The sequence below is a fragment of the Amblyomma mixtum genome, chromosome 2, assembly GCF_055824585.1.
Source record: "Amblyomma mixtum isolate Tamu chromosome 2, ASM5582458v1, whole genome shotgun sequence".
NCBI classification, from domain to species: domain Eukaryota; kingdom Metazoa; phylum Arthropoda; class Arachnida; order Ixodida; family Ixodidae; genus Amblyomma; species Amblyomma mixtum.
This window is the reverse complement of record NC_143013.1, coordinates 42,973,333-42,989,458: the sequence shown is the minus strand read 5'-3', so window position 1 is coordinate 42,989,458 and position 16,126 is coordinate 42,973,333. Positions and strand designations below refer to the sequence as shown.

Sequence of the window (16,126 nt, the reverse complement as noted above, 5' to 3'; positions counted from 1 at the left end):
GGCAATATGCAGTAAAAAAAAAAAAATAGTGGCGGTGATAATTTCAAGAATATATAATTGACGAAAACAAATAGCCAGCCTGTTTTCTAAGTTATAACGAATTAGGGTTAAACATGTAATTGTGCGCCCTTGCAACTTATTTTCGCAAGTATCATTTTATAGGAACTTGTTTGACCTTGGCTACGTTTAAAATCTGGCCTGTTTTCTCCTCCATCATGCGGTCTACTTTTTTTTTTCCTTCATTTTAAAAACCTGCTTCGAAGTGGCAGGATTAGCAGCGATTCTCAAAATAAAAGAACGCGCAAGAAGAGCAAGGTGCTGAAAGAAAATAATGAAAGACGTTCTTCCGAGCGCTCAGAAGTTGCCGTCGGTATTGACACAGTGCTTTCCTCTAAGCTCCATCGAACTTGTGCTGCCAGCGGACACTTCGTCGAGGCGTTCGCTGGTGGCTCCTTCGGACTCTATCTTATTTTCTAGCACTTGCGTCTGCTTTCGCTTCGGGCTTGATTCCTCCGCACACAAAAGACATGTCAGAACGACGCTAAATCAAACAGTCGACATCCCAGGGTAAACTTCTCTCGGTGACACTTCAGGAAAGCGCACAGAATCCTAGTAGCTGTTTGCTTTGTATTTCCCAATACGGACTTACGTGTCATATTTTATATATTTTCTTGTTTGACCTTTGTTTTCGGGGCATTGAACGGGGCAGTGAGAACTATGAGGCCAGGCACTTCTTTCTCATCCTTAGCAGGGAAAACTTTAGTGTTTTTGTTGGGGTGTCGACCCTTTCAGGCACTCACTTCGCCGGTTGCTACCTTTACACGCGTCGCTGAAAATGACAACAAAAAAAATAATGCGGCCTGTCAAATTGCGTTTCCTAAAGAAAACAGTTTTCACGCCACAGATCGGTAAGAGGACTCCACGAGGGAACTGGAAGTTTTAATGGCGCGATGCTCTAAAAACAGCAGAAAATAAACGTTAAAAATGCAACTAATTTGCTAAATATCTCCAAAAAGTGTGATCACTTTCGAAGCTGCAGAAAGTACGTTGGAATTAATATAAATCACTCACGCAATGGATACATCTCGGTTTCGTCTACCTCGTGTTGCTGTATATTTTTTAGTTCGAAAGCACTACAGCACTATGTGTAACCGGCTCACCGAGTTAGTGTGAAGCTTGAGCTTGAAGTTGACCTTGGCAAAACCTAGCATAGCAGCAGCCAGTGCAGAAAGAAAAATATTGCCGCGACTGGGTTTCAAACCTGCGGTGACGCGAACAGATCAGCTTCGCTGGCCACTGCATGAGGGGAATATGCTACTGCCATAGCCGATCACTCCTCGTGTTAGACTGCAACACACTCTTGCGCTGTGCATTGCACACTGTCGCCTTTATCAACTTCCATCTGCGGCGCAAACAGATCAGTTCAGCTTAACCTTTATCAGAGATTAACCTGAGTCTAATCTCGTCGCCAGACGTGCCGATGACCCAGAAGAGCAAAACCTTGAGCCAATCAGGCCAAACACATGATGTCGCACGTTTACTCGGCTAAGTTGCGTTAAAAGCCTATCGCGTTTCTGTTCCAAAGACCGCCTCATTTTTTACTCATCAACATTACTAACAATTTATAAAGTAATAACTACACGCCCTCTATATATGTACGTTTTCCCTTGCATATAATTTCTTAGAATCTCCCCTGAAGCGGCTTTGCTTACCGAGTATGTAGTTGTGTGTCAAGTCTCCAAGGCTTGTCTTACTCCTTGTCTGTTTTATTTATAAGCTCTGAAACAAATATTAAAATCGTGCTTCCATCTACTTGTTGTTATCCGCCTTCTGTGTGCTTCTAAACAAATGAACATTTGGGGTGTCCTTTGAAAGAACTTCCCATTTTTTCAGTTGATGGCCTGCACTACTATTGTAATTTCCCCGAAAAAAAGATTTACGGCATTCGTGCCTGAATGTAGGAAACGGGCTCACGTTCCTGTTGAGCGCTCAGAAAAGATGCAATTTTTAAGCAATGCTTCTCACGTTCGTATAATATACATCAAGAAATTTCACTAGCTAAAACAACGAATCGCCAAGAAAAACTGTACGAAATCAGTGGAGTGAAGAAACAATAATAGCCGGGTGTCTTTTACTCAACACCCACGTTAGCTCTGTTTGTTCAAAGAATTGGAAAAGGTTGCGACAAAGGCCGAGACAGTCGGCCCGTATTCCAGAGCCAGAAGTGTTTATTCTCTCCTCTACACGGAGCCCTGCAGGGCAGACAGGCAACCGAAAAAGAGAGACGGAGGAAAAGCTGTCGAGAATGGCTTTGACAAACACGCCGCCGTGTGAGACTCCTTTTCTTCAATGTAGCTCTGCGACGAGTGGCGGCGCAAATACGCTTTCTTTGGAAACCGTGATGCAATATTGCGTCACCGTTTACTCAGAAACTAGGCTCCCCGCTGCCGCAGCCGCCAAGCTAATCCGGCATTGTGAATGCCTGGCCGTGCCCGAACAAACTCCGTCCTTTTAAGTTTCGACACAACGGAAATTATACGCATGGTTTCACCATGGCCACCTTTTTGCGACGCTGATGGCAGATCACCCAGAAACTTTGTCACTTCGAATGTGCTGATGAAGCCAACATGATTACAGTATTGTCGCAATAAAAAAATCTGTCTGCGCACCCCCCTCGCCTTCATCCTTATGGGCTTGGCTCCTCTCTGACAAGCTGGCGGACAAACTGCTCTTAGTTCCTCGGGGACAAGATTCACGCGATGCATAGCACGGCGTTGTAATAAAGTACATTCCACTTCCCGTTGAAGGTGGGCGACATGCTAGCTTGCGAGCTCAGTACGAACTTCAACGAGTGATTTACCGCCTAAAAGAGCCCGGATGTGAGACGCTTTTCTACTGTTTTGCTGCCGCCACCAAAACTTCAGGTGATGAAGTATGTTTGGCTAATGGTTGGTTTGGTTTATGGGGTTTAACGTCCCAAAGCGACTAAGGCTATGAGGGACGCCGTAGTGGAGGGCTCCGGAAATTTCGACCACCTTGGGTTCTTTAACGTGCACTGACATCGCACAGTACACGGGCCTCGAATTTCTCCTCCAAAGAAATTCAGCCGCCGCGGCCGGGACTGAACCCGCGTCTTTCGGGACAGCAGCCGAGCACCATAGCCACTGAGCCACCGCGGCGGCTTGTTTGGCTAATGCCGATGCTTTGTTTTGTATAAGCTTGGTTTTGGAATGAAGTTTCTAGAATAGAGACGTAATAGCCAACCCAAGCTTGCAGTACCTCCCAAGAAGAAACCCCAGTCCACCTTGGCCGTATTTGTCAATGATGACACAAATAGCACGAATATATTGGCCTGAATATTGCTTGAAACGCATGGCATGCTTATTCAAGTTGCTCCCCGATTCACCACTTATGCCTATGCGGGGAAGGCTGGTAGGGCAGTACGAATCTTCGTGATCTACGCGCGAGGTGATCGCAAGTTAATAGCTGAAAACATGCTGCAGTCATCTTAATTTGGAGAGATAAATTCATGAATCCGGTGACCAAAGTTGCCGATTCTTCCAGGCCATGCTTAGTTGCAGCCTACAAAATTACTAACGTACTGCTGCATCAATTCGGCACCGCTTTATTTTTCTATTCGGTACCACACGGTACAATACCGAAATTTCATGTAAAGTTAAGGTGTGTGTTATCCAAATTGCACCGTCACACATCGCTGGGATGAAGATAATTATGTCGGCGGGTAGCTCGAATCAGCGTTCAGTTCGCAGATTGTGGAAAAACACATTTTCTCCCTTTCACAAAGGAATTGTCTCACATCTTCAGTAGTTGCACAACGGGAGTCATGAAAATCGCTGAAAACGAAATATTGCACAACCAAAGTAGCTTGGGCAAATCTAAAAAATTTTCGCATTGCTTAAAACATATTTTTAGCTGTAGCGCGACCCCAGCCATTTGGATAGGCTTGTCAACTGACGCAGCGTAAGCCGCAGAAAAAAGAAAATCTCGTTACGTTCTGTATAAAGACAATCGTGTTTGTCTTGCTCTGGACTTCGCTCGATGGAACAGGCGATATACGAAACTGTGCGACGAAGCAAGCGTAGTGGCTGGTTCTGTGGAAAATAAAATAGTGAAAGAAGCCAAGGAATCTTTGAAATCTAAAAGTAGAAAAAATTTACTGAGGAAAAACTTAGTCCTCTGTCTGCAGAGCAAGTCCTTTCTGCCACACACCCGGAAGAGAGACACCAATATAATCCACTCGGAACACGCACGTATGTGCTAGTAAATAGAAGTCGGAGAGAAACGGTAGACGAAAATAGTCGCTCAAACGCAAAATAGTCGCTACAACGTAAAGCATCAATAACTCGGGTGAAATAAATAATTAACAATAACTGCACAAAACAGAGTCGGCCTGAAAGGAGAAATGTATAAAGGATAACGATCCGACATCCATCAACTATCGCATTCCAAAAACACCGAAAAAGGAACATTTTTCTGGCTTCGAGAACGTCAAAGTTCGCAAAACTGAGAATTTTTTTTTTCTTAAACCTATGCGACGGTCGCAGCCACTACTCCTGCCACCAGTGGAAAAGTTCGAGGGTACCGGAACAAAGGGGCGCGCGGCGAAGAAGCTTAGGCCTCGAAAAACACTCGAAGAAAGGCTTTTTCAATTCCCTGTCTGTCACCTACACCTAAAGAACAAAACCACTGATTTATCTTTTCTACGTGCCAACCAATAGAAAAAAAAGAATTACCAGTTCATTTAGCGCCAGATGCAATGGTTTTGCATATTCTCTTTTTTTGTCATGCCATTCCATGCCTCAGCGCTGCAATTGGCAACATTTTCTTGCAGATATCGCCATTCTTTGTGCGCATTTAAACTAAACAAGGGCATCTACGAATCATTCGTCTTGAACCTGCTTGGACAGAACGTCACAGTTTTAGGGGCCCGCAATTTTGCGTGCGCCTTATGATACAATTTATAAAGGCTTAAACTGCCTTCAAGTAAGGCAGTCTCTCGAGAAACTTTCAAATCTTTACTTTCCTTTATTTTGTTGCAAGCGGTTGAGTGATTAACACGGAGTATAAATACGAAATACACTGCACATCATCCGATAACAATTGAAAGTTCACATATTATCTTTTCACCGCACGTACTCGTTGTATGTCTAGCTATGTACATCAGTATGAAGGACGAAAGTGTCTGGAACTACATGGCACCAAGAGGCGGTGCCCAAGAACTCTGTACCAAGAACTCCTTCGTGATCAGGAAATGCCCTACTCTGGAGAGATTCAAAGATTGCATGCTTCGAACGCGACTCAATGCATCTGTTCATATCGCAAGTTGACGTAAATACACAAAAACTACTTTTTCCTTTTAGCATTTTATTCGAAAGCGCCTGCTTTTTAGGCGATTCTTTATCATTGCTGCGCTAATCTGGCCGTCTTATGAAAACTCGCAGTGTACTAGGAAAATTTCGCAAAGGTGGAAACTACGTGAAAAGGATAAAAAATTCAAATTCGTGTTATTTTTTTCTCTGAACCGCAGGCTAACAGATACTGAGACCGCGGATTAAAAGCCACGCAAATACCCTTTCATGGTCCACAGCTCCATATAGTTGGCAGAGCACAACAAAGATTCATGAAGTAGTTATAGGCATGGCCGGTATTCGCGCCGTAAAAAAAAAAAAAAAAGATAGTGAAACAGACACCCACAAAAAGGAGCAAAATGTTTAAGAAAAGAATGCCCCCCAAAAAATCACCTTCATCTTAACGCAGTGCGTCCGGTCTTACATATCGCACTACCTTAGACGTTTTGCTGAACTTACGGAGTAAAAAAGTTCAGAGCCCTGCAAGGAAGTATAAATTACAGGAAAAGCAGCTGCAGTGAGAGTGAAGAAGGCTGCAGCACAAGTGACACTGACTACTTGTGACACTGACCGCTTAGCTTTACAGTCTGACTTAAAACGCAATATGGGAGCAGTGCTCTTCCTTGTTGATGCTTTTAAATCTCTGTAAACCCAGACCACCCATATAATCTGCCCAGTACTGCAAATGAATGGTTTCACTCCGGTCCTTGACCGGCCTTCGCTAATATATTTCCAATATTGAGCCGACTATCTGTGCTGCCGGGGAGTCTAATACCATGTACGCGTATTGCCGCAAATCATATAACCCAGTTTCAACGCACACATAAGATTAACAATGAAGCTGCCGAACTTACAAGTGCGTACAAATACCTTGGAGCTAAACTTGCAGATGAACTTATCTTGATAACTCCACATTAATTCCAGGTTTGAACCTGCAAACCACCCCTCAGGCTACCTTAAACACCATCTTCAGCACGCTCATGCCAACTTAACCAAACTTGTCCTCACCATTCGTGAAAAAAATAAAATACGCATCCGCAACCTGGCAGCCGGACTCAAATTACGTCATGAATAATGATGAATCTTTGGAAAGCCGCGCGGTATGTTTCATTTATTGTGATTATTAATGTCACACCAATGTCACAGTTTTAAGAGCGCGCGCCCAATTACGGGAACTGTCTTCCCACTTAAAACTAGAACTTTTTTGTCTTTTCAATAAACTTTACCATCGCACATCGCTCCACGAAGATTTCTTTCAGGAACCCCCACTGAATTTTCCCTACCATGATTATCTTAAAGAAATGAAGCGCACTACGTGCCGCACATAATTTTCTGCGAAGTCATCCATAGCGCACATCATCGGCTAGAACAGTTTGCCATCTAGCATCGTTACCAAGCCTAACACAACTAAATAAGCAAGAATTAATCTGCCCTTTGAATAATATGGAACAACAAAACATGCAGTCCTAGTTGTGTCATACTTTTTTTAATTTTCAAAGTGCGGATGTGCTTATTATAGTATTTATAGATCCGTGGAATTTCACTGTAAATAATTTCTATTTAGGGCCGCCGCGGTGGCTCAGTGGTTATTTTGCTGGGCTTCTCACCCGAAAGCCGCGGGTTTGATCCCGGCCGCGGCGGTTGCATTTCGATGGAGGCGAAATGCTAGAGGCTCGTCTAATGTGCGATGTCAGTGCACGTTAAGGAACCCTAGGTGGTCGAAATTTCCGGAGCCCTTCACTACGGCGTACCTCATAGCCTGAATCGCTTTGGGACGTTATACCCCATAAACCAAAGAACCTAGAGTGGACAAGAGTTTTGTGTTTCTAGACTAACTGGGTTGTCACGAATATTAGTCCCAAGCGGAGAAATCGCTACGCCCTTAAGAGACTAACTCCAATGGGTCATCAGCTGCAATTACTCTCTCCACGGAATAACCGTCTGCTTCGAGGAGTAAGTGCTGTAGTTATACCGGTGTTGCTGGTTCACTTTCGCCGTCCTCGACTTCAGTATTGCAGATAGTGCCGCTTCTCTTTCCCTTCGATGGCCGACCAGTTCGGCGCAACTGGTTCATGGACAGACATCGGGCCAACCATGGGCCATAGTGCCGTGGAGTGTCGTCGCGTGGCGCGTCGCTTGGGGGCCTTCGTCGTATTCGCGCCGCACCTTGGGGCTCCCCTGGCGGCCGCGCGAGCGCGCGTCAATCGCGGCGCTTTGGCGCGTGCTTCCAGCGTCCGCCGCGCTGCTGCGGGGGGGAGCCATTTTAGAGCGGCCGCCCAGACCGCCGCTCCGGGCGCCGGCGACGGGACCCGCGCGCGCGCTCACTGTCTCCGAGGTGCCAACCGCGGCCGCAGCCGCCGCGCGCGCTGCGCCACCAGCGAGGCGGCGGAAGCGGCACCGCGAACAAGGCGGCAGCTCCGCCGGCTCGCCACAAACACCGCGCGGCTCTCAAGCCCGTGCGTGAGCCGCCCTGTGTGGATGTCAGTGGCTGGGCGCCGACGTGCGCTCGTCTTCTGCCAATGGATACCGGCTCCTCCGACAATCAGGTAAGTGGCGAGACCACTGCTACTACCCCTCCCCCTTTTACCCCTACCCTACACACACATGACCAACTGAGTTCACTCAGTTCTCTTCTTCATCAAGGAGTGTCCGACTGCGCGGAAGTACTGGCTTCAGTTCTTCCTCTGGTTCTCTGCAGCCACCTTTCGGAACTGCAGTAATGAACCCGCCAGTCCTTCACGCATCACCTCGGTCGCCTTTTTTCTCTGGCGGCAATTCTGAGTAACACGAAGCTTGTAGTTTCCCCGTTCTTTCTGAGATTGCGTTACGTGCCCACTGATTACAACTGTGTGCACCAACGCATCCGTTGGGGTTGGCGGTTTCGGGCAGCTGTGGAGACGACACGCTCGTCGTCATTACAAAGCGCGCGCTGAAATCACCGACCAGCGAGGCACAGATCTGGGCGAACGTGCTTTCCAGCCACAACAGCTCGTGACACAACCCGTAGTGGTGGAAAAAAGCTGAGAGCGCGTACGAAGCGGGATGGGTGGGCGGAGAGGGGGTTGGTGATGTGTGCATATAGCCGGCCACCGCGGAGTCCAGGTTAGGGGCAGCAGCGCGCACAGGCACGCACGCCAGAGCAGTTTTGAAAAAGCGCCGTAGCCTGAATCGATCGTGGAGCCACACGGCTCGCGCGCCTGCTGGCTTCGGTCCCCGCGACCAGGACGCACGGACGAGCGCTGGTGCTGCGGCCACGGACGCATGAGAGCGCGACGAAGGGAGCAGAGCAACAACAACAAAAGAGCGCGAGGAAAAAAAACTGGAGAAAAGTAAAAGTGTGTGCTGGGCGCCAATCCGCGAGGGAGGGTGGTAAGGTTCTTGGTAATTAAAAATGCGGCGTTTTTGCGGTAGCGCCGCTGATAACTCACGGAGAGAAGGAGAGAAGCGGGGGGTGTGGCTGGCGAAGACACCCGAGTGGCTGCTACTTGGAAGTGTCGGCTTGACACGCGAACAGTGGCTGCATTAACGACGGCTTCGGTAAGCGCGTTCCGCGTACAGCCCTTCGACAGGCAGAACTTCGCTTATGCTTTCGCTGCACGACACTGCTTATGCGCTGCGAGGCACCTTGGCATTTCGCAGGGGGAACGATGGATATTGTGACGCTCACAGATCCTTCTTTAAGTGCAACAGACTTGCGTGGTGCCTGTTTAAAACGTATTTGAAACGAATGCCAGAACTCCAGTTTGGTGACGGACGCGTTCTTTTTTTCACCGCTAGGCTTGCTTGAGAAATTGAATTTTGTTGACTGCGTGTTCAGACCAAGCTCTTCTGGGTGATTGAAGGAAGGGATCGGACCTGTCGCCTGAGAGAAAAAGATATTCAGTTGGGTAAAAAGTACTGATGGCTGACGTTATTAAGTGGCATTGCTATTTCTTGAACTTTTTGTAGCAAGCAAAACAAAGATATCAATTCCTTGCTGTGGTCCATAAATGAGGAATTTAGACTTACATTAATTAATAAACCTTGTGCGCTGATGGTTCATAGGCCACCGCAGTAGTCATCCCTGTCGGCATTTTCGGTGAGTGAGTAAGCAGAGATAAAACAGGTTTTGGTTCACCTAGTGGGGTGCGTAAGATGGTTGACGAGACCAACGGCAGCTGCGAGGAGGATAGACGTACGAGCCTGGCTGCCGAGTTTGCTTGCTATTCCCGGAGGAAGGGCGAAATATGAGATCATTATGAGGTGCGTGCGTGCCGACATATACAAACGCACGGGCAGTAATGGTTATTTACAGTCTGGTGACGGGCGCCGACCGCAAGGCCCAAACTAACAGCAAAATAAACTCCTTTGCCCTAAGTGCAGTGACCGTTTGACGACCGCAGCCGCTAACTCGTACCTAAAAGCCATGGCTTTTATACACAGACTGGTATTCAATATAAACTCAGAATACAAACTGTTTTCGAGCGTTGCAGTTGCGGCGTGGGATAAGGCCAGTGCCCACTTTAGCTTGTCTCGCCGTCTGTCACTTCGGACCTACACCGAAGCGTAGCTGATTTCTTCGTGCCGCAGACTTCTCGAGCGACCCGCCTACTCAAGGCACGTTCCAGCTATGCGGGTAACAAGCCACGAAAATCCGTAAAGTGGATGGGCTTTAACGGCTGCAAGTTTAATCTTGTAGCTGGGTGCTCTGCTACGTGCCTCGGTTTGAAAGAAGTTTGGGGAATCATATGGCTGGAGAGAAAGGCGGCGATCAGGGATTTTTTTTTACATTGTTTCTGCCTTTGCCCATGTTTATAACGACCTCATTTTGTTCACTACATCGTGCACTCAAAGCTACAGCTTAGCAGCGTGACTTCGATTACGACGGTGTGCGCTATACTGCTCGAAGGTGACGTTATCGGAGCAGTAATCAAGTAACAACGGTTTTATTGCTGCTAGAAAAAATTAGAACTAGCCTGCCTTGGGAGATTGTAATATTTCAGACCCGCCATTCAATATACTCTGAGTTGCCGCATAAAAATCAGTCATACTCATCAAATCTTTCTACAGAGTGAATTATTTTGCACCCATATTCGTCTGGCCGTGAACCATGAAAACGGCAAGTTCCTTCGTTTGTCCGGCAAACCTTTTACAATTACTCGCCCACAGTCGCAATGAAAACAAATAACAAAGTACTTTTTTTTACACCTGCCGCTGTGACTTACACATGACGGTTCTATTATGAAAGTATGAAGATCGGATGGCGAAGCCATAATTCTTAAGGAAAGCTGTCGTTCTTCAGTCGTTGTCACGTCTATGCCAATCAGTAGTGATCCGAGCACTGAAATCTTCCTCAGAGCGTTCACTGCGGCATGGAGCAGGCGTAATTGAATACCGGGGACGCAATAAACGTACCATGTTAAAATACCGTTGTTTACGTTGGAAGTATCTGCATGAATACTCTGATCGATATGATAAGTGAGGCTGTCGTATAATTAGGTGCGGCGTGAAGGACTAGTGCCGAAAATTATTCCCAGCTTTGTATATTATGAAGTTCTGGCCATTTAGTGCTGTTTTTAGCAAATTCAAGGCAACTACGCAAAAAGTATTGCCCTTAATTTTTTTAGAAATATTCGATTTACTTCCATGATCACAATGATCCCAGCCTGCTCCGCGCAATGGTACTAATGACAATCATTAGTTCGAATGGGTTTTGAGAAGCTTTGTTACAAAGACGTTCTACACTGATTCTTTTTAGGTTTGAGTCTGCGCGTTGGTCGATCATACTATTAGCTTCATGCAGAGAAAATAATGGAGCGGATGTCTTTGCAGAAACCCTTCAATGTTTTCAGAATCCCTGCCTGCACTATGTTAAATAAAATACCCCTGACTTTGTCTCTACAGTAGCACATGATTTAAATGATGGTCACCATACTAACTGCAACCTCGAAGGAGGCAGCCATGGACGCAATTTCTTTCTCTTACTACCATAGAAATTTTCACCCTCCGCGGTAAGCAGCTCCTGTGATGCAAAAAAAAAAAATAGGATGATAGAGCTTCATGACCGCCAATGAAAACCTGTCAGCATGCACCTTTTACTATTGTCGGTCTGGCAACTCAGGCATTTACATAACCAAGTTATAACTTCAGTAATACGAAGTACGGATTTAGTTTCGGTTCCGATCGATGGTGCGGTGTGAGCTAATATGCCAGCGTTTAGACTGTTTATTATTAAAAAAAACGACACGTATTTCACCTGATTTCCTTATAAACTCAAAACACGCGCCTTTCTTCAGCATCACTCTTTGCTGAACGAGTTATTATTTCCTACAAGGTATGTTTTTACTGTAATATAAAGCAAATGAAATCGCAGCAGAGGACGCAAGAGTGTGTCAAGAATCAATAACAAAGCGATCAATGCGCCAACTTAAACCTCAAGAAGCTAGCTAAAAATATAGCGGGTGAAAAATCGGGAGCATCATTTTTAGTGCCAAGTCGCACAAGCTTGACGGGTCATTTAAGACCATTTAGGCGTACGAGAGGTCGCAGCTTCAGATTCGTGTATTTTTTATTGCTCAAATGCCTATTTATACAAAGCACTCCTTCTTGACAAAAAAGATGGATGGAGTTATTGATTTACCTCCAGTGTTTTGTCCATGTCTTTCTTCCTATACGTTTCAGTACTACGTATTCCTTTTCTGTCCTCGTATAAAATGAAGAATGTCTCGTTGTTTAGAGCTTGTATATCCAAACAGCGTATGAAATTTTTTTACATCATTTAAAGCCCCGCCTTATTTAATATAATTGAAAAGTACCAACGAAGTAACTCTTCAGTGGGCAAATGTCATAACGCTCGAGACCGTTGCGCTGTGGATTATTCCTGCACTGTCAGTTACGAAGCCCAAAGAATGCACACGTGCTTTGGAAAACAAAAGACTTATGAAAAGCAACTGTTGCTATTTATCACTATTGCAGCAGCTCAACGTAAATGCAGGTATTGCTACTAATTTTGACCGAGTGTGTCTGTAAAATATGATGACCAGGTTTCTAAAATCTGAATTACACTCTTCGCACAACTGCAGAGCTTGTGTTGACGGCCAAGGTTGCGTATGTACAACGGCACTCTGCAAACATAGTGGGGCGTGCCCCCAGTAGAAACTAATTTGCATGCTCGGTTAGCTCTGTGTAACTGAAACCCACCGTCGACAACGCCGACTGCCGATAGGAACTTCCAGTGTTCGATACGGAGTCGAGGTGTGCCCGCGCTCACCTACGTGACAAAGAAATGAGCGCACTGCTCTCATTAGAGCAAGGCGACACCTAAGCCGTCCAGTCAGGTCTCCCTTTACGCGTGTGGCTGAGACGATGCTCCAGTTTAATGCCTGAACTCGGAGACATGGCGCCGAGCAGGCTGGCTCGCAGGCGAAGGACATCCCCTCGCGAAACGACGCCTGTTAACAAACGACAGCCGGAGCTGCAGGACGCTTGGCCGCCAATTACAGCCGAGCGCCGTCGCTCCGCTCAGTCGGAAGGTGGCTCGTCGTTGCTCCAAATTGCGCGTCAAATCGACGTCCCTTTCCCTGCGCACTCTCTCCCCCCCCCTTAGTTTTCGTCTCCCTAGCACGTTGACGGCCACTGCTCTGCCCCCGACGTCCCCATCGCAGCCGTTACAGTGCGGCGTCATTCCGTGTTTCGAACACGACCGTCTCAGTGCGCGTGAGTATAGGTGCGTGTAGCGACGTGCTCGCGCGGCTCGTAATAAGCTGGCCCGGTGGTGATTGCCGCGCGCGTATTTCCGGAGGGGTGCAGGTCAAGCATAGGCGATGTCTCGTCGAGGCCAGCGATAGATACGCGCTTCGTCAGACAGGCCCGCCACGCGCCACACACGCGCTGATACTGTAACGTATGCCACCCCCACTCTTCCAAATCTCCTCGGGAGGTTGCGCTCTATTTCGGCAGTCGTCTGCGAAGAGTGCACCCTCAGTTTTTATTGTCAGTGTCTATTTTGACAGTCCAGTACAAGTGATCTGTATGCACATTCACTTCGAAGTTGGAGACGACTAAGGCAAAAAAAACTGCGCAAGTTTAAGCTGTGGCTTGAAGCGGTTAATTTAGCGAGGAGCTGTCGTTGAGATCGAAGCTTGGTATCTGCTTTGGGTGTTGCTGGATTTTTCCGTTAGATGAGCAATGTGTATGCTGATGGTAAGTGCAAGTGGCTTCTCAGCTGCTGCTCCTCCTCCTTTTCAAGGTACGGCTAATTACTTTATTGACGGTAATCCCAGATGACGACCCTTAAACAGCTTCTCACTGTTACGTTAACGTGCACGGAAAGGTGCGGGTGCTGCCGATGTAATGAGACTGCTTAATAAACGGTGCGCAATCGTGCGTAGGGCATAGAGATAATCGAAGTTTTATCGAGTCTCGCTACCGGTTCGCTGCGTTCCTTGTTTTACTGCTGGAATGCAATAAAGCTGAGTGAACAAGCATTCGAGATAAGAACAGGCGATTGGGTCGAGCTAGAGGAGCTTCGAGTTTATAAAGAGTATTGAAAAACAATCCCCGAGAACGGGCAGCTTGAAACGATGTTGTGGGAGTGTGTATTTCCGCATAGAAGCGAAGAACAAAGATATTAAACTCCTGTCGACATTGTTGCGTCAGGGCGTGGACCTGCACTTCGATTAGGTTTCAAAACCATCAGGCAAATTACGATGCAAGTAACTTGAGAATGAAAAGAAAATCAGAGTGGTTATAGTCGTTCAAACAGAGTGCACACATCTGAACTTGTACCAAGTTGCTCAGCGGTTTGGGATTCCAAAATCTATCTTGCTTCAAAGTTTTTATATGCATTACGGATATATATAAATATTTCTCGATAGCAACTTATTTAAACATCGGCGGTAAACTAAGTTTGCGAATGTAGAACGGAACAAGTTCGTTCTCTTTATGAGGTGACGGAAAAATGAGGACGGTTGCCGAAGTGTGAATAGAATTCAAGCTGCAAGCAGCAATGGAGATCATAGTGTTTTCATGGGGCCGCCGCTGCAGCTGTTTATTTTATTGTTGTTGCTACATACAGTCATGATACTTGGAGTTTCAAGTGGTTTCATAGAGGGTTGGTGTTTATATGGGATTTTCAAACGCTGCTCTACTGAACACGTTCAGAAACTTACCTTTGGCCTTGCTGTATCTTTGTCGTTACCGCCGCCCATTGGGGTCAGGTTTCCGTAATTTTGTAGCCCACTTTCATATTTATACGAATAGTTCGGCTACAGAGGCATACTCGCTGCTACTGGCCAGTGATTAAAAATAAAGCAAGATAAGCTAGATGATGGCAGTAATGTTCAGCGAGCAGTAATGCTTTTACGGAACGGTCCGCTTTTGAAAATATAATTTAGTTCGCATGCCTCGCCATTTCGCTACGAAAAGCAAGGTTTTTGAAAGAGTCGTTATTGCTTAGAGATGAACTGGTAAAAAAAACAAAAATGCAAAGAAGTTCACAGTAATCCCAGCCGCTGCAGCCACAAATACATTGCACTACATCGAGGGTAAATGGGCTTGCCTTAATGTCTGGATTAATTTAAGGCGCCTGTGGTTCTTTGACGGTCACTGACATGTCAACGCAGGACTAAACTGAAACGCGGCCGCCGCGTCCGGGATTCGATCCTGTGACACTGCTCTCAGCCGACGACCCAAAGCAATGACCCAAAGCCAAAGCCATAGATAGCCACGATTTAAAGGTATAATGTTTAACTGCGAGAAGAAAATAAAAAAAATAATAGCAACAGAGATGATAAGCAGAATATAGGTACGCAGTTTGAAACCATACGCTAAATTTCTAATCCGAATGTATCTACAAGACAGATTTCTAATCAGAATGTATCTACAAGAGAGAGATAGAGCAGGGAAAGGAAGGGCGAAGAGGTTAGTCTCTGTTGGCTGCCTTGCATTAGAAGAAGGGAGGCAAAGAATAGAAGAGAAAAGAGTTAACCGAAGAATAAAGAAAGCAAATTACGAACACGAGAAGTGTCGGTCACTGTCACAGCCTGTTACGCAAGCACGACAGGTTATGCCAAGCCTTCAAGGCTGATGATCATAAGGGTCATAGTCTAAAGACCCTGCTCTCCGTAACCGGGTGGTCGTCAAGGTGGCAGCACAGGGCACGACGCTATTTGTTCAAGCTAAATCCACAGGATATACAAATCACTTGCCGGATTGCCTCGTCACGAGCACAAGCGTCACAGGCGAGGCAGTCAGCCATGCCTATGACGAACTAATATCGGCTTGTAAATGCAACTGCGAGCCACAAATGGTACGATAAGGTTGCTCCGCATCGCGATAATCCAAACAGAGAAGGGTGTTACTGGTTTGGTTCGAGAAGATCAAGGCGAGAGATAATTTTATACGCGAGCATGCTAAGCCTACCTCGTACGTCTACTCAAGGAATCGGAACTGATACGCACTCACCGTCGTTAGCGAGAGGTTCGGCGGCTTCGTCCGAGTGCTAGTTACAAAAAACACCGCACTTTTTTCGTGGTCAATGGCACAGAGAGCCACATCACCCCCCAAAACTGTTTTATTTCTTTATTTTGATGAAGAAGCACACCCCAGTATCGTTATAAAATCAAGATTTCCCAGAATTTCTTTTCTGAATGGTTGTCATGTCACTGACATTCGTCGTAAGCTTTCTTAGTAGGATCTCTGCGCCATCACGTTTTACTGCAAAGGTATGAAGAGAGGCAGAGCACTCGGTGTTCAGGGTTCATGTTATTTTAACCCCT

The 16,126-nt window shown here is 46.4% G+C and overlaps 2 protein-coding genes across 4 annotated transcripts in view; one reads left to right on the top strand and one right to left on the bottom strand.

Moving 5' to 3' along the window:
* LOC149359143 (uncharacterized) overlaps positions 1-16,126 on the bottom strand; it is a 249,158-nt gene that overhangs the window by 193,604 nt on the left and 39,428 nt on the right. The gene's annotated exons all lie outside the window — the stretch shown is intronic.
* Positions 7,637-16,126, top strand: part of LOC149359142 (potassium voltage-gated channel protein Shaw-like) — a 228,244-nt gene continuing 219,754 nt past the window's right edge. For all 3 annotated transcript variants that reach the window (XM_089571387.1, XM_089571391.1, XM_089571385.1), the window contains exon 1: positions 7,637-7,915. The gene's annotated coding sequence lies outside the window, so the exon portion shown is untranslated. The remainder of the gene's footprint in view (positions 7,916-16,126) is intronic.